The sequence below is a fragment of the Lissotriton helveticus genome, chromosome 1_1 (assembly GCF_964261635.1).
Source record: "Lissotriton helveticus chromosome 1_1, aLisHel1.1, whole genome shotgun sequence".
NCBI classification, from domain to species: domain Eukaryota; kingdom Metazoa; phylum Chordata; class Amphibia; order Caudata; family Salamandridae; genus Lissotriton; species Lissotriton helveticus.
The window spans coordinates 1,143,133,334-1,143,156,827 of NC_136057.1; positions in this window are offsets into that span (position 1 = coordinate 1,143,133,334).

Consider the following 23,494-nt stretch of genomic DNA (forward strand, 5'->3'; position numbering starts at 1 on the left):
CAGAGGAGATCCGAAGTGTGGCTGAAGGAGACGTGATTGCTGGAGGTGAAGATGGGGTCGAGTGTGTGACCTGCGATGTGGGTGGGGGAAGTGACTAGTTGTTTAAGACCGAGGTTGGCGAGGTTGTCTAAGAGGGTGGCGGTGTTGCGGTCGTTGATCTTTTCAAGGTGAAAGTTGAGGTCTCCCAGAAGGATGTAGTCTTTGGAGGGAAGCGCGTGTGGAGTGATGAAGTCCGTGATGTCTTCACTGAATTTAGCGCGGGGTCCTGGTGGTCTGTAGAGGAGGGTGCCTCTGAGTGTGGTCTTGGGGTCGATGTGGATCTGGAAGTGAAGGTGTTCGGAGTTGGCGAGGTTGGCGTCAGAGCTGGTTGAGATGCGGATTGATTTTTTATGGACGATAGCGATTCCTCCTCCTGTGTGGCCGGTACGGTCCTTGCGTGTGATCTTATAATTTTCAGGGATGGCAATGGTGATGTCTGGGGCGGAGGAAGCGTTCATCCATTTTTCTGTTAGGAAGGCGACGTCTGGAGAGATGGTGTCTAGTAGATTCCATAGGTCAATGGCGTGCCTATGGACCGATCGGGTGTTGAGGAGGATGCAATGTAGGTGATTGGGGTCGGGAATCTGTGGTGTGGTCGTAGCGGAGATGTTGTCGGTGCCGCTGAATTTGCAGGAGTAGCAAGAGAAAGGTCCATGGGTGTGTCCAGGAGCGGCTTGGACGCATTTGGGGGCGCGACCGGGGTTAAGGGCTAGGAGGGTGGCGGCATCGTAGGTAATGCGGGAGGGCTGGGCAGCGCGAGGGGCAGGGGGTCTGGCGCTGGGCGCGGTCCAGGCGCGGACGGGCGTAGACGGGCTTACCTTTGGCGCACCTTCGGCGAGGCCGTAGCGCGTGGACGCTGCGCGTGGGGGCATTGGCCATAAATGGATGGAGGAGGGGGCGGAGCCTGGGAGGGGCAGCTGGGAGGCGGTCTCGGGGAGGCGTGTCAGGGGAAAGGACAACACACAAGATGGTGGTGGAGCCAAAAACGAAACTTAACTAACTATACCAGCAAGCACAGCCAGATTAGCGCTAGCACTTTAATCAAGCTGCGATAATAAGACACTCTTCTTTAGAGAAAGTACTACCAGTATTAACAAAAGCTGCATCTACACTTAAACCTTGTGATTTGTGGACAGTTACAACATATGTTAGAGATTAAGAACAGTTGGCATCACACATATACGTCTTTCATTAGCAAACAATGTACAACATTTTGGCCAATCTGCTTCACACCTTCAATTGGATCCAATGTATTGACAAGTATTCACTCTTTTTGTAGACAATTAATGAAATCAATAACTTTACCCATTGCAGAATTTACTAATCCTTCATCAACATGTAAATTATGGCACCAAATTACTCGAAAATGTTTACTCACACGTAAAAAAAAACACATCCTGCTGTTTTTGGATACAGGCTTCTCCAAATAATCCAATTTTGCTAGTAGTTTATCCGTGAGTAGTATTGTGACTCCCTGATGTTGTGTTTTATTAATAGCTATAATTTCCAAAATATCCTATTTCTCCAGTTGAGGTAATTGTTTGTTAAAGTTGGAGCACTCTTGAAGTGTAGGCATTAAACAAACTATAGATTTCTGTTTTTCAATGAAATTGTAAAGCAGTTCTGGTCCAGTGATGTTAGATGGAAATAGATTCTTGATAAGGCAACTTTAGAAAGCATGTTTCCCCTCTTTTTTCAGAACTCCTACTCTAATGTCTGTCGGTATGTCTCCATACTCCACATGAAAAGGCTTGAAACATATTTTTCAGTAGCTCCTTGTATTCCAAATGTAACCAAATATTCACTCTCCGTGGAATTTCTTGTTTCATTATGCACAAGTGTTTTGAAAACAGGTTGTCTTTTTAGGTGATTAAGTTGCAGTAGGTCACCAAACACAATTACATGCTTTCCTCCAGGGAGTACATCGTAGTTTGTTCTTAAAATCTGCTGAATCCTCAATTGTATGATGGCAAGCATTAAGTTCGATACCATGCTTATTTCATCAATGATTAGAAGCTTCAGATTTTCCAAAACTCTTGATATCTCATGACAAGCATCAACAGTTTATTGTCATGTTCAACAGGTAGGATTAATAATCAATGCAGGGTAATTCCTTTAATGTTATGTGCAGCTAATCCTGTTGGTGCTGTCACTACACATTACAAATTTGAATCTGTAGCCTTCGGTAGATAACCTTTGAGAACTTAAATCATAAAGCTTTTTGCTCTGCCAGCTTGACCACTGACATGCAGTAATATTGGTTAATATGAAGAAAATTCACAATGTTCCTTCTTGTGCAGAAATCCAAGCTCTATTTTATCTTTAACTTAAATGTAAATTTCTTTCTGTTCATTGTTCCGTTGTTCTACTAACTGCTCAAAAGCCACAGTTTCCTCTCGTTCTTGCTGCATTACATTATCCACCTCATTCATTTCTATAGCTACTTCGTTTTGAATTATTGGTTCTGTAGGAGGGTCTTGACCAGATGGTGCTGAACTTTGGCTGCTTTGTGAACTCTCCTTGGCTATCTCAACAGCAATCATTTCTTCCTGTTCAATCTCATCGTTCAACATTTGCAAATAAGTTGAAAAGACTGGAACCTCAATGCTGTCTTTCACAGCATTGAAAGAGTCTTTATAACCAACGTCAGCAATAAAGTTTATTCGGTTGTCAGACCATAAAAGTAAAAAATACTTACATTTGAGAGTCTTTATAACCGTCATAGTGTCCAAGTAAATCTGATTCCGCACACCATGGGTTGAACAACTGCAAATTGCCAATTAGAAAAGCTCTCTTCTCTCCCTAGTTTGGCAACTAAGCTTTCTGTGGTTATTAGATTTCCTTTTTTGTGTCTCAACAAACAACTTTGTGGAAAGTACATGAAAGTACTGCATATTGCCCTTCTTCTATGTTTTCAGCTAGATTACTTCTATATGTATAGTGTTGAAGTACTTTATAGAGACACATGTTTTGTAGATATGTGCTCCTTCTTGGGAATTTATGTATCCAACATATTAGATTTCAGAATGTGTATACTTCCTAGATCACATTCTGCTATGGACTATAGTAAGACATCAATACTCTATTTCACCTGCTTGCGAGACATAGGCTGTCCTACACAATTCCTCTTGACTTTGATAAGAAATTAGCCAAGCTCAACTGGTCAGAGCACTAATAAGATCCTATTTCGCTGTAGGAAAGCATTTTCAAACTGAAACTGTACAATTCTGTGGTAAGACTCTTTGCTACAGAAACATTTTCCCACATCTCTGTCTTCTCTGACTTTGTTATATATGAAGTAATAAAGTGAGCAACTGTAATAGAGTTGTCTGCATCAAATTGTAAATCCATATTTGCATTCCACATCTTGAGATTGAAATGGTTATAGTTAATTATATACTTGGAGCCTCTGTTCTTCTGAGGTTGTATGTATTTTTGGGAGATTTCTGTGTCAGTGTATGTCTGACTGTAGAGAAAAAGGTGTTCACTCTTACGTCTGAGGTGACAGGTTTTGGGAACCAAAAATGATATGTTGTGTAAAACTTTTCTTCACATCTATATTTTCAAAGACAGTACTTCCCACATCTATGAGTTTGAAACCGTAGAACTTGTTGTCTCAAGCACTTGTGAGCACCGTCTTTTGGGATGGCGCATGTGACATAATGTTCTATGAAAGACAAAAGAGACTCATCACTGTCGCAAATTTCGGTGCATCTTTATCCCATAATAATAGCATGCACCTCTAGTACTCTTTACGGCAAAAGAAATCAGTTACTTCACCAAGAGGAGGATTTGTTTTGTAGCAGATGAAGGACCTCATGGCTTGAAGCCTGTGGTTGAAATATTTTCAAACATTTACAGTGTCCAATGAGCAATTTCTCTAGGTGTCTTCAGACTGATGTTTTGTATGTTTGAGTTTGCTTCTCATAAGTATTTCAGCAGGTCATCCCACGCGTACTTAGGACAATTGAGTTTTATATAAAGGACAAAGGCAGTAAGGCTATAGGACTATCGCACTAGTACTTATCAGTATTTATTTATTAACTGGAGCCAGATGCTCAACTGTTTGTGATCCAACCGCCACTGAACCACTAAAAGAAGGCTTCTTAACACCTAAAGGACAGTAGCATCTATTATTCAAATATATATTCTCTTTAATAGTAAAGAGTTATGTCATACTGTTCATAATCATTTTTATACTTTACAATTCCATTATTAGGTAAAATTGATCTTATCACATATATAAATCATTTGACCAAAATCATGTGACTATTCATTACACAGGAGTCATGTAATCTTGATGTGATACATCTTGATTTATTTCAATTCGTTTATAGATATAACCAAGCAGTCAGCCTAGCCAACTCCTTTCTCCTTGCAAACGTCATCAGAGCTCTACTTTCATAGCCACATCATATACATATTTCTAAAAAAAGGTTACAAAAATCTACATTAAACAATCATAGATTTTTTTTATATATGTTGAAGAAAAAACTGCAAACAGTTAGCTTGAGAGAGGTTTCTATATAATAAATATTCAATTGAACATACATCAAATAATGTAGCTTAAATGGATCCATGAAATTCAGATTGTTTGGTTGATTACCTCACATTCCTAAATCCAAATAATCCTTTTTTATTTCCTCCAGAATACCCACAATATAAAGGAGTTAGGATATTTGTGGGATTCAATAAAGTTAGAATTAAAGGATATAACAAAAGTAATGGTGCTATTAACATCACATATCAATAGTTGATCAATTTTCATGGCCACAAATAGTTCATACTCATTGTCCGAAAAACTCACTTTTTAGTAAATGCTTGGAACCAGGAGTATCTTCTGCAGCTGAACCATACATTGATAATAAATGCAACCCAGATGATAGTCTGTATTGAATATAAAATGTAACGTTTTAGGATCCCCACAATAGTTTTTGTATTGAAATCCCAAAAAAAGTATTTAATCCTTAATTTATATGAGCCACTTACATTCAAATTACATTCTCAATTTTTTGTGTTCAACTTCACTGTATATGTTCTGTAATATGCTGCGATTAATTTGTTTGTGAAAAAATGGCAGCAGAGTTGCACAAAATGGAGGACAATCGACATAAGAGTTACAACACTTACAGAAGATGATTACTGTAGCGTTGAAAAAATTCTTCTCATCTGGATCGATCCACCTTTTATTTCTGACCTTTCGATGTTAATGTATCCTCCTCCATATGTTTTATATCTTGAAGAGCATCTACATTGTTATAATAAATATTATTTTGTACAAGATATATTGTTGCTTTTTGTAGTTTACTAAGATCCACTATCTCTTGTTATGTTTTTTTGCTTTTGGTAGCGACACCATTGACTTGAATAATAAGTGGTCCTTCAAAATCTCTCTGCACCCCTACAGTTTCAATATTCTGCTTAAAATCCAATGTCAAGTACACAATTCTACCTTTAAGACCTTTCTGTAACTCTGTTGGAGGTAATTTCCCTGTCTTTGGCTCCATACGAACTGAAGCTTGGAATGGATCTATACAATGTGTTATAATTGATTCATAAACATTTAAACTTGTAGTTTTTTGGTTTTGGGACTAATTCTAACTAGTTGTGGACTGCTCTAGCTTGCATTTTATTATCCTCTAACTTATCATAACAGTACTTACATATAATTTGTTGTGTGGAACAATCAAAGCGTTCCACTGCAAATTCAAGCCACTTATCTCTGTACTCTTCTTCTATTTTCGAAGACATAAGAACATAACGAGTTTGACTTTTGTAGTGAGTGTGTTAAACTTTGTAATCTCTTTTTGAAAATTATCAACAGTAATACCTGTGTCCTGTTCCTCTACACCTGCAGATATCAAGCCCTCATTTTCCCTACACTCCTGTTCAGGACCAAAGAAATAAAACTGAACATCATCAAAAACGTTTTCCACCTTTACCACTGTACCATGCAAAGGAGCTCTCTGCATTTCTCCTAAACATAGCGTAGGTATTTTGAGATATTAAAGACTAACTAATTTTCGTGTTTCAAAAGTGGTGTAGAGATAACATTCTAAAGTGATGAAAGATACTTCTGCAAACATTCTTCGATAGGGATGCTAGTGAATGTCCCTGTGAATTAGTATACTGTCTTAGTTTCCATGAATCTAATCCTGGCAAAATCTAAATTTCCTGTTTCAGACGTTTGCAGGAAAACTGACGTCAGAAAGCTTTCAATATATCAATTGATTCCTGACGAACACTACAAATACTGATCAAGTTCCATTCATAGACAGGGGCCTGTCGCCTTCCCTGTACCTCTTCAGCTATTTTGGAATAGGCAAAGATACTCTTTATCAATGGGGAATATTGGGAGTGCATGGCAGACACTATTCTGAGGTTTCTGTCCTCTTCCTATCTCCACTTCACTTGCTTTAAATGCAGTTCAGGCCAACAATAGTATACCACACATCGAAACCAGACTTTTAATTTGAATCTCCTTGCTCATCCAAAGTTTGGATATCTGGCACACTTCTCAATGTGTTCGTACACTTTGTAATTTTTGTATACATTCATTTTTAACAGTTTTTTATTGTATAATTATTTACATTTTTAGTGTTTACAGCTATGTGTATTATTTCCGATGAACTTTCATGGTCTATTGTCTTTTAGATCAAATAAAGCTATATTGAATTGAATTGAATAGGAGAAACATCCTTCATCTCCTAACATTGTCCAGATTGTTCAAATGCATGCACTAGTGCGTTCTCTTAGAAGTAGCTATCTTCATTAAAGGAAGTCTCGGTACTAGAAGTTTGTCTCCATTCACGACTGAAAACTTTGCAAAAGTTAGTTCTATTGTCAACTCTTTTCTTTTCACGTTTATCTCCTCATACACAACACTATATTACCCTGTGTCTTCATTCTGTTCAAAATAAATAGCTTCCTTTTAAGAACAAAGGCCTTATCGACTACACCCTCAACACGTTCCTTTTGTCTGACTGATTCTCTTCTTCTTTAATACTTCTTCATAGTTCTTATTAGATTCTGAATTACTGTGGAACATTCTAACTAGATTTCATTAAACTGCCTATGTCTTCAGTACTTGTCTACATATCAGAGTGAGTGCAGGATTCCTCCTGTAGCAGTGTCATGAGATGTTTAAGTAAGTTTGTCAGTATATGACTGTCTGTTTTACTAAGTCTATGGCTCTCTATACGTCTATGTAAGTGGGTGAAAAAATACCTCAGTGTCTATGTAAATAGGTATGTAAATGTGTTTGTAACTGCTTTAGTTACTGCTGCAGAGCCAAGTAGTTTTATGAATATGTAAATGTATAAGTCCCTCTGTTGCTGTCTGACTGATTGAGTGAGAGTCTCCATCCTTTTCTGAACATGTATGTCAGTTGCATTATGGGGGTATACTCTATATAGTACTAGGCATAGGGGTCGGCAAGTGGACAAGTAAGTTACTGTAACTCAAAATGACATCTCTCATCTTTTAACCACAGAGCTCCATTCTATGGCATAACTTCAGCTTGTCTCGGAGGTCAGTTATGTGTATTAAAACATGGGTGTTAGATTTCACAATGGGCTTCTACATGATTGAGTGAGAGTCTCCATCCTTTTCTGAACATGTATGTCAGTTGCATTAAGGGGGTATTCTCTATATAGTACTAGGCATAGGGGTCGGCAAGTGGACATGTAAGTTACTGAAACTCAAAAGGACATCTCTCATCTTTTAAGCACAGAGCTCCCTTCTATGGCATAACTTCAGCTTGTTTCAGAGGTCAGTTATGTGTACTAAAACATGAGTGTTAGATTTCACAAAGGGCTTCTACATGCCAAGTCGAGATGGCAGTGAGAGTGCAAAGACAGGTTCTTCACTAGCAGGCCTGACCTTGTTTACAATGAATATTTGTCTGAATGGATGACTAGGTGGTGTCAGTACTTGGCTACATATCTGAGTGTTCATAGGTATCCACCTGTAGCAGTGTCATGAGATGTGAAAGTCAGTGTGCCAGTATATGACTGTCACTTTTAGTAAGTCTGTGGCTCTCTAAATGTGTATGTAAGTGGCTGAACAAATACCTTATTGCCTGTGTAGGTGAATAGAGGGGAATGTGCGGGTTTCTGCAACTGCCTTTAACACTAAATGCGTAAGTGCCTCTGGCTCTCCCTGATTGGGTGTGTGAGTACCTCCATCTTTCTCTTAATGGATATATACATTTAAGCATGGGCTGGATTCTGCATATATAACTGCACATATAGGTCTATAACTACACAAATGACTTAGTAAAGTTAAAACTGGACCCGGAGGTATCGGAGCACTTTAGAAGAGTAACAATAGCGGTACAATAAATTACAGAAAATGACACATTAAAAAAACAGGCGGTAAGGAAATAAAAATACTCAAGGATGGCCTAAACTAAGATGCTGGGTGAGGTAACAAAAAGCAGTGGGATAGCAGTAACATTGGCAGATAGTAGGAGACAAGAACAATGTAAGGGGCAGGGGAAGGAAGAGGGGGACAGAGAGAAAGGGAAAGGAAGGCAGATAAGGACAGGAAAGTGAGAGTGAATCAAAACGAGAGAGGGAAACAGAGATAGTAACGAGCTCAACAGCAAGAATTAGGTCAGAGGCACAGGAGAGACAATAGAAAAGTCACCCGGCTGGGACAGAGGAAAAGGTCAGAGATCGCTAAGATGGCGGATCAGGAGACAAGGAGTAAAAGGAACAAGTCATAAAATGGCTGGGAGCACAAGGGTCCAAGTTCGAAAGTCAAAGCAGAGGGCTACCAGAGAGGGAACAAGCCACACCGTCCATGGTAAGGGGGGAAGAGGTGTTCAATCTGGAGACCAGGGGTCAGGGAAGAAAGATCACAAGCACCAAGGCAGCTGTCCACAGAATGGGAAGCAGGAAAGTCTACAAACAAAGTCAAAGGAAAGCAGGAGGGGGCATCGCTCAGGCATGGTAGTGGAAAGATGGGCTCACGAATAGCCACGGAGAGCAGTGCAGATTTCAAACCTCCGCTATGACTCAAATCGGCCCGATGTCTAAGCCAGAAGAATCGGAGGGGGCGCCTCTCCGATACGAATTAGGAACAAAAGGCCCAGAGCAGCAACGGAGAGCGGCACCGGCACACTCTCACCTCCGCCGTGTCCCCAAATCAGTCCAGATGTTCTGCAAAGAGGCAAAGCAGGCGGGCTGGCTGTAGGGAAGGGAAGCAGCAATCGAACCACAGACAGGAAGCGGAGTCTCCACCTGGCTCTTCAGCAGCCCTCCGGAGAGACCAGAGAGGCATTGGCTATGAAGCAAAGTGGTCTGTCCAGTGCTGCAAACCAGGAAATGAAGAGGAAAAGGCGGGGGAAGACAAAGACGAGCAGCGGAGTTAGTAGGGGAGCAATGCCCTATGCTGCGGCAAGATACAAGGGCAAGATACCCCTATAGCTGAGCAGTGCGGCTCCACCGCATATCAGCCATGCTGGCTCTGGAACTCCATGGGAGAAAGACTCAAGCGCCAACTCCGACGAGTATCTCGGGCTCACAAACGCTTGAATGGAGCATCGAGGAGCATCAAGGACCTCAAATTGAGGACGGAAACCCAGGTGAGTGGGTTTATCCCCGGGGGAGGTGGGAATCCAGGGATTTTAGCCAAAAAAGGCTGTGTCTGCTCGGGAGCCCCGGGTCGGAGATCCTCATCAGGCGGCCATCTTGAATAAGTAGAAAGCACTGTCCTTTAGCCTACCTACACTCTAACATAAAACCAGTTATGTGTAATAACCGCTGCCTACATACATTGTCTATGGGTATGTCACTGAATAGCCACATACCTCTGACTCTCTCACAGACTAAATGAGTAATAATTGTTCCCTACATAGGTACAAAACTAGCTTGCACTATGTGCAACACTACATATTTAACTTTGCCTAGATGTTTCTAACTATACAGCAATTCAGTTCTACATAAAAGGGAATGTCTTAATATCTGAGCACATAAAAACTGTCCTATAACTTACCAACACCCATCCCAAAGAATTTATAATACCTAACTGCCAGGTTTCACAGGTTAATTTATTTATTTATTTGTAAAGTTGTATATAGCGCGAACGTGACCCACAAGGGTATCAGAGCACTTTACAGTATACTGTATCTATACTACTATTATAAAGTGAGAACTGTGTCCTTTGAGCCAGGTAAACTCGAAAAGTACACCACCAATCACAACACCCAATACAGCGTTGGAAAGGGGAGGTCCAGAAGATGGACATAGGCTATATAAATGGACACCATATACACTAAAAAGGGGGGGCGCCATCAGTGGTAAAGTAGTCCCTTTTGGCCGTTAGATGTGGGTGTTAACATTCAGAGAGGCAAGTTGTGGGTGTTAGATGGCGTGGAGAACATTGAGATGCGAGGAGATGTCACTGTGCAAAACCAAACACACCATTCGCGCTCACAGTATTTCAACCATTCTTGCTCACAAGGCAGCGTATTTAAAACGCGCAATAATCACAGTGCAGCATAATGCAAACACGAAATATGCACTCACACACACATCTTCGGTTAGGCAGAATCATTGACCTGGGCATTACCGTTGTACGCTGACATCAGGGACGGGGCGCGGCTTGCATTCACAGCCGACCAATCACACCACATAACTTGCATAAAACATGCAAGCCTTGCGAGGAATATTTTATAAAAGATTTCACCACTGGACATGCTCCTGTTTGTCACAGGGGGAAGACCTCAAGCAAAAGAGGTGCGGCTTACATGGCGTTTCAGGGCTTAGGCGAGTATGCATTCTGCCGTTCTGAAGCTGCAATATTTATCGCACGGAGATATTATACATACACAAAACAGGCTTTCGCATGGCCCTTAAGCGAGTCACCTTTCAGCACAGTACTTGCATCCTAAACCTAAGAACAAAGCTACGGATTCACTCGCCGCTATTTGTTTTACCACTGTAACACTCCCACTTATTGCGGCGGTAAGGAGAAAACTTGACTTCAGGGCTTAAACAAATATATAACTCGCCAACATCACCATGTGCTAACTAAAATATCGTCTTGGCAGAAGCAACAACTTTCTCACGGGGGAGGGGGCAAGGACAAACAAGGAAATACAAGTAACATTATCTAGAGGGACCTTTCGCCAACAAGATTACACAATGTACTTTTCGAAGCCAGACAACGTCGGGACGGGCTGCTAGTAAAACATAAAAGGATGAGGTAGTATAATAGCATTTTATCTTTGTCATTAGGTGAAAAAGAGGTATATAGTGTATGGGTAACATAGTAGACCCGTATCCAGCAGGACATTGTACTATGTACAGTTCTTGAGCGTTAGGTGGTTGTGATAATAAACCTACATATAATATTCTCCTTCGATCAACCATGAGTATGAGGTATATGGATAGTATAGTAGACCCATGGCCAACTGGTCATTACACTAGATACATTAATTGAGCATTAAGTGGCTGTGGTAATAAACGTACATATAATAATCTCCTTCCATCCACTGGAGGTAGGCAATGATATGCGGATCATATAGGTGATTCAGTTTCTGCATAGAATTCAGTCTTAGGACATGAATTTCTTCATTAGTTGTATTTTTACTTCCTTTTTGAATGTGGTAAAGAAAGAGGTTCCATGTTCCCCTGGGGTTACAGAGTTCCAAATCTTTGGTGCAATCCCTGAGAAGGCTCAGCAACCAGTGTTCTTCTTGTGGAAGGATTGCGGTTTAAGAAGTAAAGTACTTTCACATCGTAATTATCTGCAACCTCCCAACATTTCTAGCTTAAGAGCTAGGTAACTAGGTGTATTGTTATGTAGTGGTTTATGGGTCATACAGGCAACCTTTAGGTGTATTCTTGCCTCGTAGGGCAGCCAATTCAGAGCTTTCAGGGTCGGAGAGATGTGGCTATTTCTTTTTGTTCCTGATACCAGTCTTGCTGCAGCATTTAGTGGTGCCTCCAGCGGAGCCAACTTGTATTTGGGGAGACCCCAAAGAGTGGTGCTTCCATAGTCGAATCTTGGTAGCACTAGGGCTTGCGCTGCCATTTTTAGGTCGGCCTGAGAGAGGAAGGGTTTGAGTTTCGCTAGTATACTCAGCTTGTGATTAGCTCCCTTAGTGGCATTAGTGATGTGCGTCTGCAATTTCAGGTTTTTGTCTACGGTGACACCTAGAGATTTTGCGGAGTCAATGATGAAAGGAGCACTGTCATAGGAGGTTAGGTGTTTTATCCATTTGTCTATCTTAGGTGTGTGATTCGGTGGAGAGATGAGAATGAATTCAGTTTTTTTGGTATTCAGCACGAGGTGGTTGTTAGTGAGCCAGCTTTGCGTGTTCTGTAGGATAGCGCTGAGGGAAATTAAGTCTTCTGGAGTGGAGATTTTTAAAATACAGTTGGGTGTGGTCTGCATTCAGGTTTTAAATAATATTTGCTGCTTCCAATGCGTTCGCCAGTGGTTCCATTAGTGGTTGAAAAGAATGGGTAATAAGGCTGAATCCTGTGGAATGCCCAGGGTGACCGGGAAGGGTTGAGAGAGTGAATTCTTCATCTTGATTCTTTGTGTTCTGTTACTTAGGAAGGAGGAGAATCATTGCAACACTGTGCCCGAGAAGCCCATCCTTTCTTCTAATAAGGACAATAGGTTGTCATGCTTGACCGTATCAAAGGCAGATGATAAGCCCAGAAGTATAATTGGGCATGAATCATTGTGGTCAAGCATCTTTAGTATGTCATCCATTATGTGTGTGAGTGCAGATTCTGTACTGTGACCTTGACGGAAGCCAGATTGGTGACTGTCTAGGAGGTTGTAATTCTCAATATAGTTGCATAGTTGGATTTGTACACATTTCTCCAGCAGTTTCTCCAGAGTGGGGATGTTGGATATAGGGCGGTAGTCATTGAGATCAGATTAGGTGTAGTCAGCTTTCCTTAGTATAGCTGTGACCTGCCCAGCCCTATTTTAAGACAGTCCGATATGGAGCCTTGTCTCAGAGAGGCGTTTACAATTTTTGCCCATATGGGGTTGATATTTTGTATGTTCCTTTTCCATTGCTTTGTTTTTAATGGTTGGCCCCTTTTTTGAGATACTTCGATATTGATGGAGAAGAGGATGCAGTGATGATCGGTCCAGTTGGGGTGATGGATTCTAGGAAGACAATGTTTGTTTTTGCTATAATGAGATCCAGTGTCTCTCCTTTGTTGTGAGTAGGGCTGTCACAGAGTTGAGATAGATCCTGGTGTGCCAGGAACGCTTTAAGACAGCCAACACCATGATCATTTGCGTTATTCCAGTGGAGATTAAAGTCACCCAAGAAAATTTAAGGTACTTGTGAATTGACGTTGGATGCAATGACTTCCATTAGCTCGTCGATGAAAGTCAAGTTATCCCCCGGCAATGCGCTTGTCATCAGCGATATTAAAACAGAGATAGTTGCAGGAGGATAGTCCGAAGGAGTCTGCTTGCTTGACTGCGATTGAGTTCAATAAATACAGGCTCCCCCTCTACCAGGTTTAAGGTTTCTGTCTAGGCAGATTAGGTTGTGGGTAGGAGGAACCAGTAGGTCAAGGATCGGAGAAGAGGAACTATTTAGCCATGTTTTGGTGAGGACAATAATGTCTAAATCATTCTCTAGGATGAGGCTGAATATGTCAGGAGCATGTTTACTAGCAGGTCTGCAATTAATGAGTGCACACTCCAGCTTGTGAGTAGAGTGGGTTAGGGTATTCTGCTCTATGATGATATTTGTGAGTTATCTCTATTTACCGATCTGTTGTTGTGAGTCGGTTGTCTGAGGGGGTTGGCTACAATGGTTTGGATAGTGTCAGGTTTGACTTGCTGTTGTCTGTAGACTGGGCATAAGATATGAGGAGGTCATCCATGTCTCTGTCAGATAGTTCATCACTAGTCCTCCTAAGCCATGATGGGGAGGGTAAATCACCCTGATTGTGTTCTTGGGGTGTAAGAACTTGGGTCTACTGGGTTGGAAACTGATTTGGTTACTCTGACTAGTGTTCTCGTGGTGTAAGTTCTTTGGGATGTAATTATTCAATTGGAGACTGATTTTGTTCATGGTGTCATTAGTGTCTGTGTATGTTTAGGAGTTCTTTAGTGATAGTTGATAGGTTATGCATCTTGACGTTGAGATGGGATAGGCCTGTTGCTAACTCATTGAGTAGTGCGGTCCAAACGGAGTTGGGAAATTGGTGGTAGGTGTGGGTGATTGATCAGTTATGGAGGATGATTCGCTGGTAGGGTCTGTTTGTATGATCATGTTCTCCAGTTGCTTGGGGATAGCTTCATTCGGGAATGATGTGAGGAGCTGAACTGTGAGGTTTGTTGTGGGGTCCAAGTCAGCATGTGCTTTGGAATAGAGACCCAGCAGCTGGATAGGGGTGGCCACATGAGGTTGGGGAATTGTCTTTGTGCTCTGTGTTTGGGTGGGTGGTATGAGTGAAGTGGGTGTTCGGGTCCTCTTAGATATCGTGGAAGACAGTAGGTGAGGGGGGTCTTTGCAAACTGCTTTGGATGAAAGGGGGGAGAGGAGGACAGTGTGGGAGGCATCCCATTTGGTGCCTTCACTCACGTACGTCTAGGCTAACGGTGGTGAACTCACCCTGACCCTTCTGGGCTGGGGGATCCAGGTGTGGATGCAATGCAACCAATAGGACTGGGGGTAGGGATCACTGGGAGTTTCTGAACTGCCCTGTCTCTCCTGGGCCCGGGGAGGACCCGTGGATGTTTGAATCCGATGTGACTGGGCAATGAGACTCGAAGTCGGAGTCAGCAGTCATTGATTTGGAAGAGTTTGTTATGGGATTTTGCGGAGGAGTTAGAGTGTCATCTAGACACTGATGAAGAACGGTTTGGTAAGTGTGTGCTATTCTTACTGTTTACTGCTTTCTTGAGAGTGGGGAAGATCCTGTCTATGGTATCGAGATTAGCATTGGTGGCTTGTATAAGGATCTTACCGTTGTTGTATATAGTAATGGTGGCATTCAAAGGGCATAGGTCAGAGGCTGTTACCAATAGTTTGAGGGCATGCAGTTTTTTTTTCGCTTTGGCGAGTCGGAGCAATGAATAAAGTATTTCTCCATTGGGCACGTTTTTTTGTGTGAAAGATAAGGTCATAGGATATTCCGCCTCTACTAATGCAGAAGTATGGGTCTAAAATAAGTCTTGGGATGCGTTATCATTAATCTGTGCCTGAACTTCTTTGCAGCATTTTTGGAAAGGTTGGGCGGGTAGAAAATGGTGAAGGCATGATGGCTCCAGTACATGTTTTACCCCTTTCAATTCTGTTAATTGTTCTGCTCTTTTAAAATTGAATAAATGAACACTGCACGTTGCAAAGTTCAAAGGTAAATATTCAATTTGAGCAGAATAATATATATGGACCTCTAAACCTTTGCAGACCTTGTATTACATTGTTAATTATAAGCTTAGCGAGCAGTTTTTTATAACAATTAGAGCATGCAGTAAAACAACACATATGAAATATACAATTACAGGGCAACACATTGTTAAGCAACTTGTCACATAGCTAGTCTGAACCTCAGACAAACAGTCACATACTCATACACCTACAAACAGATTTACTCACCAATTAATACTCATATAAAACACTAATAACCACACATACATTGTCTCATAAACTTACAATTATTTTCCATGTATCATACTATCTTTTATCAACCGCAGATACCCATATAACTTTTCATTCAATTTTTTTTCAAACTATTGAAATTTGAGTTAGTTGGTCAAATTGTTTTTTTTGCTCTTATTAGATAGATTTAATCCGCTCAGAAAATGTGAAAATTAAGCATAAGAATGGCACTCCACTCTCATACCAAGCAACCGTTAATGGCAACCTTTTTAACTTTTCACTCTCTAAAACTGTGGAAGGCAGCAAATAAAAACATTCCTTTCATAATTTAGTTTTGTAACTCCACTTCTGAATGTTAAGTATCTGTTAACCCTTTTAAGCACTTTTATAAAGAGCCCCAATATGGAAGGATATTTATGTTAATTCATGAATCATTTGTAAAAATTATTACTAATTCACATTCAGCCAAGCTAAGGTGGGGCAGGCGATGTGGACACTACTTTTCCAATTCTTCCAACTTGTGATGGTAAGAAATCCACCTACCAGGGTTAGGGTAGTACCACTTCCCACAAGACATGGTCACTTAGAGGATGTAGACACCCTAAAGGTAGGTAGCCCATTGGCTTCTACCAATCACCCCCTTTAACACCTCAAAATTTAGCATTTAGGTTGCATCCCCGGAACCTGAACTTAGATTTGGGGGACCTAAGAAGAGCAACTGACAAAGAAGTACTGCAGACTCGAGAACTGAAGACCTACTGCAGAAAACTGGTGTCAAATCCTGCTGGCTATTTACAGGACTCAACAATCATTGTGTGCTGTCTTTTTCTGCAACTCTGAGGCCTTCACATACCCTGGAGCACCTCCAGGCTTTAACCAATTACCGGGAACCTCTCTTGGAGTGGAGGGACTACGTCTCTGAAGCCTGAGGACACCAAACCGCGAAGTCCGATTTACCGATCTGCTTCTCCCAGGCGATTCTGATGCAGTACCCAAGCCAGAGGAGGCACAACACCTCTGAAGTGTAAGTTCTGTTTCCTTAGCAAGTAAATGGACACCAGGCCCTACCAGAGCTGTGCATTGTCAAAAATTGGACTTCAACTACCCAGAATGCAGACACTCATTGAGGGACTTCGAGACCCAGATACCCGCTTCATGAGTGTCCTATCTATCCCCGAATCATCCCTGAAACCAACCTGCCCCTGACCATGAGGACCATCTAGATTCAAAACACTTGACTGCCCAATTCGCTCCATACCCAGCCTGGATTACAATGAAGCAGCAGTGCTCTCGTGGTCATGAGGCCCTTGTGACCTGCTCCCTCAAGTAGGACCCCCCCAAATGCATCCTTAAGTTTTTCTGTGCACTATGTTATCAGGTGGCCCCCTTCTTTGTAGCGCACCGGCTACCAACGACCTCAGCACCCTGCTCCCAGCCAAATCCTGGATGCTTCACATCTTCACTGCTGGAACATTGGATCTGATGCTGCTATCTTCGTAAATCCAGAGGGTGAAACTCAAGAACACCACTGTGTGATTTTATGTGCTTTTTCCTATTTTCTAGTATTGACTTTTATGATGCATAATTGTGCACAATAATAATTTATTTTTGAGAACATAACTTAAAAAGTACTAATGTTAGAACAAAGTTCTTGATCTGAAAAATTATATACAAATCAATGATATTTTTACAAATTGGTCATGGACTTATTCTTGTGTGTGTGTCTCATTTATTGCCTCTGTGAGTACAAGAAATGCTTATTTAATCTAACTAATAAACCTTTATGCAAGGGGTTAGAGTTCTTGCATCATTTAAGCAGAAACAGCATATAATGAACGGTCAAACCATATATCACTCAGGTAGTATCACTATAAAGACAAACCACAGGAACCACTATTTTTGCTGTAACAACTTCAGCTAAAGTGATTGTTTTTTAATTTGCATAGACAGTGTTATAGGAGTAAAAAAGACAGATAAATAAATGCTGATGTGTATTTACAATATATACATTTTCATATTTGAACATGACTTTATGACCCCAGTGAAGTGACCATAACCAAAACAGTGCAGTATTTGTATTGCTCATGAAAAGAGAAGCAATAGGTTATTGGAATTTAAGGGGCCCTTTAGATATCCGATTCAATCATTTGTTCCTATAAAACGTTTCTAGTTTGCTGAGGCCATTTGTAGTTGTCGACGACGTTTTGACCCTCTTGTGGTATGGGGTCTCTTCAGGATAGGGATTCCGGGGTCTGAAAGTAGGACATGGTTTTAATGTGATTGATAATTAATATTCCTGGTTTCCTGGTTGTGCCAATTTAATTCTTACCAGAAACAGGAATAAAATTTATAGCAACACCAAGGATTGGTGTAAAACAATTGGAACGAGTGAGTGAAAGGATTGGATTTTCCGCAGCTTATTTTCCAAATTTTCTCCAAGGACTTAAGGTAGAGCTTGCCCCCTGTTCAGGAAGTCTGTAAAATGCTGTGAATGACACTGCTGTCGGCACCGTGACCTGTTAGCACCACAGAGGGCATCGCCCTGTTTTACACCACAACCCTGGTCTCACCAACAATGCCAATCGCTGCCAAACTGCTGCTTGCATGTGGCCTGTGGGAACTGCAATTTGCATCACCTCGTTTCATATCACGATACTGGTATCCCCGATGACGTCCATCCACGCCAACATCTACACCACTGCCCAGTGACCTGAGGGCACTGCTCATATGTTACTCAGCGCACTGCCCTGTCCCACCCTGCAGACTTGGCCTACCAATGCTGGTGCCATAGACTCCAGATCGGCTGCCATCTACATCACTTCAGCAATGACAGTTACACTGCTTGCACCGTGACCTGCCAGCACCACGACAAGCATCGCCCCACTTCTCATCGAAGCCCTGGTCTAACCGACATGACCTGAGGGCACCACATGCAACACTGCTTCACTTCACACCACAGCCGCGATGCCTGCCAGCGCTCCTGACTTCAACCTCACGGAGTTTGATCTGCAATGCATATGACTTCAAGGGCCCAACAACTCCTGCACCGGCTTCCGGAACTCACGCCTGCCAACACTACATGCCCAGAGCTCATCGCAAGACACACGATGCCCTGCATTTCCAAGGTACTATTTGCATTTCTCCTGACACAGTAGCTGGCCCGCGATGTCATGGTTGGGCTTGATTGTTGGACTTGTTTGTGCACAATGCCATTATAGTATATGTGAGAGTGAGAGATTGTAAGAGATCCTGTATAAATAAGTATGTGTTTTATAAGTGATTGTTTAAGAGAGTAAGTATGTGTATGTTTCTGTAGAAGTAAGTGTAGTGGTGTGTATATAGCTGCATATGCAAGTAAATGGATGTTTGATAGTTTATTTGCATGTATGAGTATGTGTGTGAGTAAATCTATGGATGAGTGTCGGTGTGTAACAGTATGTATAGGTGTATGAGAATATATGATAAGTGAGTACATGTATAAGTGACTATATAGAACTGTTGGTGAATGAGTGGATGTGTATGTCGATGTTGGAATTACTGAATAGGTTGTTGTAACTGGTATTGGTATCTACATTTTTTTTTAAACTTTACTTTCTATTTTTGAATGTGTGTATCAAAGGTTATATTACGGTGAGAGGAGGTCTGCCACTCTTTCACAAGGATAATGTCATCAGTGATGTAATTTGAAATGTCATCAGTGATGTCATGAGTGATGTCACTGACCATGTCTTGAATGATGTAATATGTGACGTCATCAGCAGTGCATTACGCGTGCACGAGTTATAGTTAGCTGAACTAACTATAACGGGGGAATTTTAATGGTTTTGTAAGAGTGAAATATCCAGCTACTATAACATGTGTGAAACCTATGGTTTTTTCAGTGAATTTCTAAGGTTTTTTAAATGCTAATTCCTAACTATAACGTGGCTGAAACCTATGGTTTTTTCAGTGAATATCTATGGTTTTTTAAATAATAATTCCTAACTATAACGTGGCTGAAACCTATGGTTTTAGAGGAATTTTTTAATGTTCCAAAACTCCACACTTAGAAGAATTTCCAAGTGATACCAGTCAATGTTAGACTAAGGAAGGAAATTCAAGTTACTGTAAGTATGGTTAGAATTACTTTTCAGGATTAGTAGTGGACTGAAAGATGCAGCACTGAGGTCTCTCCTGATAACAGGTGAGTAAATCGGAATTCGTAGTTCGGCTGATTTTAGAGGAATTTTTTAAAGTTACAAAACTCCACACTTAGAAGAATTTCCAAGTGAAACCAGTCAATGTTAGCCTATGGAAGAAAAATCAAGTTACTGTAAGTATGGTTTAGAATTACTTTTCAGGATCAGTAGTGGGCTGAAAGATGCAGCACTGAGGTCTCTCCTGATAACAGTTGAGTAAATCGGAATTCGTAGTTCCGCTGATTTTAGAGGAATATTTTGCTCAATAGTGAAGGAAACGGGCAAGGCCTGAGGTGACATGCGTGCAAACACGCCCTGTGGCGCACTTTAAGTTGGGGAATTAATTTCTCTTCAATCCGGAGGTCCCCTGTCGGCCAACTAGCTCACCACGTACCTCCAGTATGCGCCAAGGAGCATTTATGTTATTGCTCTGGGGGTTGGCTCTCACTGTTGCATAGCAAACAGCAATGTTGTGAAAATCTTCTGGTAAGATAACAAAGGATTTTGAAGTCCATTTTCGGCGTTTTTGTTGTAGGTTGCAGCTGTTAAAGCAGCAACAATTTTAACTCTGTCTTTGTAAATATGCTACTAAGTTTTGTAATGTTGACAATCTCGTCTCCCATTTAAATAGGCACGAAGTATTTATTGAAGTGCATTGTGAATCGTGAAGCAACACTGTCTAATTGTGATCAATAAAGAATTGAAAGAGTTGTGTACTTCTTTTGCTCATAATGTGCATGGGGCAGATTTACAAGTTCATTGCGTTACTGTTGCATCATTTTTAAGATGGGAAAAGTGACGCTCAAGGGGCTTGTAAATCTGCTACACAGTGTTTTGTCTTACTTTGCTTTCCTTTCTGTCATGTAGAGGATCCTGGGTAAATATAACGGTTTCTGTACAGCCAGTACCTTTCAACCCTACCCCCAAACTGCTTACTGCCTGTTACCATAGTACCAGTTCATGGAACACTTAAGTGAGCACAGAGGTTAGAAGTTCACCACACTATGTTGCTAATCGAAACAGTTACTGTGCTGGAGTTTTGAAAGTTTTCCATAGGAACCATTAATCGTAGAAGAAGTCAGTGGAAAATATAATAAAAATATTAGCAGGGTTTCGCTAAGGCCCCCACAGTACAGGGGCTTCACTCATGTTGGGAGGGGGGTGCAGTAGGCTGTGTAAATTATCTTGGGAAAACAAAAATGCGGCTTATTGAGCCTTTTCTTTAATATAATGTTGAATAATGTTTATTTATTAGGCAGTGTTAACTTTTGTTAGGGATAGAGTCACTTTGTTACCGGAAATGTATTAATATGTAGGATGGCGTGTTCTGTATGTGTGCGTGAAACAAATTTAACGTTTAATTGGCTAAGGTGTTACAACAACAAGCTTAATGTTCATTGGGTGCGAACTATTGAAAGTAGAAGTGTTTCTGCAATTCACTTCTGCTTCGTAGAGTAGCAAGGACATCTAATTGGCTTACATGTTGTAAGGAGGACTTTCCTGAGCTTTATGTTGTTTGGTTGCGAACTATTGAAAGTAGAAGTGTTGCCATCCATTCACTTCCACTCTGCGGAGTAGGAGGGACATCTGATTTGCTGACATGCTCCAAGGAGGACTTTCCCAAGCTTAATGTTGACTCGCTTTAAACAGTTGAAAGTAGAAGTGTTTTCTATTTTTAATTTTTAATTTATTTATTTTTAATTTTTATTTATTTATTTATTTTTGTTCTCATTTGCCTTACCCTCTTTTCAAGAGACGCCAACCACCATTGTGTGTCCTACCCTGAGAGACCAAGATTTTGATTTTGATAATCTCCCATACCAAGACACGATTAACATATTGGTGGAAGAGGAATCCAGAGGAACAAGAGGGGGGGAAGGGACGTGGGCCAGCAATTACTCCATCGAGATATTTTCCAACCTGTTGGACCATTACAGTATCCAAGGGGACCGACAACCCAAGGTCCATGGAGTGTTATAGGCATAATCATAGGACCAGGAAAAAAAAACCCAAAAAAAAGCCCAGAACCCTATCTCCACTGAACCAATAAATCCCAAAACGCCAAGTTATGTTTACTACATAGTCTGGCCAAGTCCACCTTAGATGTTTCATATAGGGACTTCAGCCAGACTGAATGTGATGGTGCCGTTGTTTCAACCCCAAATTTACAAATTTGCCTTCTGGCCAGAAGAATTGCATAAAATAAGAAAGACCTTGCCTGACCAGTGATGGTAGCATCCAAGCTGAAAATTATTAGTGGCAAAGTGATGGGCAATGTTGTATTAAGGATAGAGTCCAAAGATGACTTCACTTCTTCCCAGAACCGGCAAATGGAAGGGCAGTCCTTAAACATGTGTACGTGAGATGCTTCGGGGAGATTACATTTATTACACATTTTTCCTAGCTGGAATTTTGAAAGCCTTAGGGGGGAAAGATAGGCACGATGCGCCATGAACAGATGATTACGCCTCAGCCATGCCGGTTTAACAGTTTTATAGAGGAGAGTAAAATATTGTATCCATATCTCCTCGCACTGAAAGCCCAACTCATCCCCCCACAGTTCGTCAGGGAGAGTAAACTCCCCATCCATCTCTTCCACCAAACTCCAGTACCACAAGGCTACCTCTTTACCTCCCCCTTGCCTCTCTACCAACTGCTGTTCCAGGTAACTGACTTTCCCCAAAGAAGCACCTTTCCTACACAGGGCCCTAGCCCAACTATCGAGCTGCATATGCTTAAATCTAGATAGTCCAGGGCCTACCCTGTCCCGTAACTCTTCCCATGCCATCATAGACCCTCCTACCAACAGGTCTCCCCATCTTACAATCCCTGCATCCTTCACAGGAATCAACAAACTGTCCTTTAAACATACCGGTAAACCTGGGGAGTTCTAATCTGTGCCCAGGCTTTAGCCAGGGATTGAAGAATTTTTAACTTAACTTTCTTGAAAAATGTCTGGTCCCCGCATTTAAACAGGAATCCGTCAATTGGAAGGTCTGCTCCAACTAGCATGGCTTGAAACATTGTCCCTGTTGCTAGACTGGATGGTGTTTTCAAAAGCATTCTAGAGTGGGACAACTGAAAAGCCCATGCGTAGTACTGTAAGTCAGGTAGTGCCAGCCCTCCCTTTTCCCTCCTCCTCCTCAACTTCTTCCATGCCAATCTAGTGGCTTTGTAGTTCTAAATAAAGGAGTTAATCTCTCGCTGGCATTTATGCAGCTGTTTTGCATCAAAGGCCAAGGGGATGGTGTTAAAAATAAAAGTACATTTGGGAAGTATAGCCATCTTTACCAAACTTATCCTCCCCAGTATGGTAAGTGGGAGGTGACCCCAGGATTTTAGTAGCTTCCGACATTCGTTGTAGACCCAGTCTAGATTGTCTTGTGCAATATTTCCAACTTCTTGAGTGACCCGGATTCCAAGATATCGCATGGAGGAGGTCACATCCAGTTGTATGTTGGCAATGTTCCATGCCATTATTTCTGTTTTACTGGCGTTGATCTCGTACCCCGAAATCCGCCCAAACTCCTCTGCTCTTTTGATGACAGTGGGGAAGGATAAAGCCGGGTCAGACGTAAAGATGAGAATATCATTTGCATAGAGTGCTACCCGCCTATTCCCACCCCTCGAATTTTAGAGGAGGGATGTTAACCTCTTCTCTCAAAACCTGAGCGAACGG